Genomic DNA, 3,550 nt, shown 5'->3' with positions numbered 1-3,550 from the left:
TTTTTTGTATTTGTAGTAAAGACAGGGTTTCACCATGTTACAGGATGGTCTCAATCTCCTGACCTCGTGATCCACCCACCTCGGCCTCCCAAAGTGCTGGGATTACAGGCGTGAGCCACCGTCCCCAGTGAAACATTACATTTCTAAATAAAAACTGTAACACGCCTGTTTTTAGGTTGTGGCCCTGTGCAGCACTGTTTCCGTGTTCTTGTTATCTACCTGTAGATTAAACTAGATCCTGAATTCTCCTAATTTTCCCCAATATTTGGCTACAATTTCTCCAACTTGAAACAAAAGCCACTCTGGTTTTTTTTTTTTTTTTGTTTTTTTTTTTTTTTGAGACAGTGTCTCACTCTGTCGCCCATGCTGGAGTGCAACCTTGTAATCTCAGTTCACTACAACCTCTGCCTCCCAGGTGCAAGCAATTCTCCTACCTCAGCCTCTCGAGTAGCTGGGATTACAGATACCTGCCATCATGCCCAGCTAATTTTTGTATTTTTTTTAATATATATTTTATTGCGCTTTAGGTTTGGGGGTACATGTGAAGAACATGCAAGATTGTTGCATAGGTACATACATGGCAACGTGGTTTGCTGCCTTCCTCCCCATCACCTATATCTAGTAGAGATGGTGTTTCACCATGTTGGCCAGGCTGGTCTTGAACTCCTGACCTCAGGTGATCTGCCCACCTCAGCCTCCCAAAGTGCTGGGATTATAGGTGTGAGCCACTGTGCCCAGATACCACTCTGTTCTTAAAGCCCTAGAAACCAAAACTAGACGAATGTTAAGGAATAAGTCTTACAGCTGATGTATAGGCCATACAAATAGTTCACTAAACTGCCCAATATCATGCCTGGAGACATTCAATCTACAAACCAGGAGAAAAAGTTGATGTTTTTATGCTGTAGAACTTTTCCCCAGACATTGGAACAAGACTCCATATCATAATTAGCCTTTGCCCCACTTAGTATTACTTTTTCAGCTCAGCAGGATAATGGTATAACTGGAATTTCACAGGCATTGCTTCTGCTTATAACGTAACAAAATATAACATAAGAAATCTTCTAGTATCCCATGGTTAGATAAGAAAATGTCTGTGTAATTGGTAATACTGCATGCTATATCTGGATAAACTCCTCTGATAAAAATTCCTATGAGTTAAATTCCTCTGAGACCTATGTACCCAAAAGAAAAAAACTTTTGAGTTTCATAATTGCATAACCGCAAATTCAGTTTGCATGAATGGAAACTGAAACTGATATTGCAACTAATTTGTATTTCCCCTTACTTTGTATTTCTCCTTTTAAGACTTTGTATCTGTTACTTGTTAAGTTTTCATAGCAGTACAACTCCTAACAAAACAATGCTGGCCCACCACTTTGAAATGATACGAAAAGCCTACAGAACACACTAATGAGGCCAGGCGCGGTGGCTCAAGCCTGTAATCCCAGCACTTTGGGAGGCCGAGGCGGGTGGATCATGAGGTCAAGAGATCGAGACCATCCTGGTCAATATGGTGAAACCCCGTCTCTATTAAAACTACCAAAAATTAGCTGGGCATGGTGGTGCATGCCTGTAATCCCAGCTACTCAGGAGGCTGAGGCAGGAGAATTGCCTGAACCCAGGAGGCAGAGGTTGCGGTGAGCCGAGGTCACGCCATTGCACTCCAGCCTGGGTAATAAGAGCGAAACTCCGTCTCCAAAAAAAAAAAAAAAAGAACACACTAATGGACTCCATGTAGACTTAGCCTGAGAACCACTGCCTTTGAACCCTCCTTGTTGCCCAAAAGTGGTGGGTTTTTTGTTTTTTTGTTTTTTGAGATGAAGTCTTACTATGTTGCCCAGGCTGGTCTCAAACTCCTGAGCTCAAGTGATGCTCCCAGCCTAGCCTCCCAAAGTGCTAGGATTACAGGCATGAGCTACCACACCCAGCCCCAAAAGTGGTTTTGACATTGACTCCTAGTCACCAATCACTCCCCACAACATGGGATGAGACGAGCAACTGAGACAGGTCCATCCTGGTGTTGAGGGACATCAAAATCAAATTACAAGGCCGGGCACGATGGCCGACGCCTATAATCCCAGCACTTAGGGAGGCCAAGGCGGGCGGATCACAAGGTAAAGAGATTGAGACCATCTTGGCCAACATGGTGAAAACCCGTCTCTACTAAAAATACAAAAATTACCTGGGCATGGTGGCACATGCCCGTAGTCCCAGCTACTCAGGAGGCTGAGGCAGGAGAATTGCTTGAACCCAGGTGTGGGAGGTTGCAGTGAGACAAGGTTGTGCCACTGCACTCCACCCTGGTGCCTGGCAACAGAGCAAGACTCTCTCTTAAAAAAAAAAAATCAAATTACAGAATGATTGATCGATGCTTTTTTCAGAGAAAGATCTTGATTACAAGGAGAAATGTGAAAGTTGTGAGAACAAAAATGGAGTCACTAATGTTAAGAAACCCCTGATAAATGAGTCAGAAAGGCAATGAAGAGAGTGGTCTCACACTTGAGTGCCTGATAATGAAAAAGATTACAATATCCCCAACATTGCATAAAGCTAATTGCAACCTTAAACAAAAAAATACTTCTGCAAGGACAGCTGCCCAGCAACTGCCTGTCCAACCTCAGACGTATGTCACCCTCATTACTGATCTCTGTAGTCAAGGCTAATTACTTCAAAACAATATGCAATCCTCTCCATTTTTGCCTTCCTTTATGTCCCTGTGAAACAGGTCGGGGCCAATAGGTTTGTTGTCTCAGGTGTTATCCAAGTTTCTTGTCTCAGGACCAAGAAAATTAAGGAGCATGGATGCAAAGGGTGAGGTGGCAATGAGCATTTACTAAGCAAAAGAAGAAAGCTCACCACAGCAGAGAGGGGAACCATTTTACAGTTGAATGCAAAAACTCTTATTAGAAACTCCTCTCATCTCTATAGCTGTTTAAATATCTGTAAAACTGTCTGTATACTCTCCCTATCTATGCAGCAGTGGAATGTCTCTAGGTAAGCACAAAGCATAGCTTCTCTTGTGTATATAACTGTGGGTTTGTTTTCCCTAGACAAGCTCCTAGGAAGCCCACAGTGTATATATCTGAAAAAGGGAGGGAACTTTTTTCTTGGAATCTGTTAGTCACAGGAAGAACAAAAGGCTTCTATGCTGGGCCTTGCCTGCTTATCTCCCTGCTTATGTGTGCACTGCAGTCTGAGTGTTCCCCAGGCTACTCTGTTTTTATGTGTAGCTGTGATTTTTTCAGACAGTCTGCTTCTCTGAGGACCATCCTTAGCTGTCTACCTAACTGATTTTTCCTTTTCTTCTCCCTCACCTGAATATAGGCATAGTTTATTATGGTGTGCATATTCCCAATTGCAATGCTTTATTCCCAAATAAACACTGTTGTTTTTTAAAGAAAGCTTTCATATGTTTGTTTAGGCTGACACTTCTAATATTGAAAGTATTACAGCTGCAATGTAAAATTCTTACTATTAACATGAACATTAGTATAACAATTATTATTATAGAAACTTTAAATAATTGAGTACGAGAGAGGTGGCTAAA

The sequence above is a fragment of the Sapajus apella genome, unplaced genomic scaffold, assembly GCF_009761245.1.
Source record: "Sapajus apella isolate SASKATOON/1434 unplaced genomic scaffold, GSC_monkey_1.0 scaffold220, whole genome shotgun sequence".
Classification (NCBI taxonomy): Eukaryota; Metazoa; Chordata; class Mammalia; order Primates; family Cebidae; genus Sapajus; species Sapajus apella.
Note: the sequence above shows the minus strand (reverse complement) of the source record.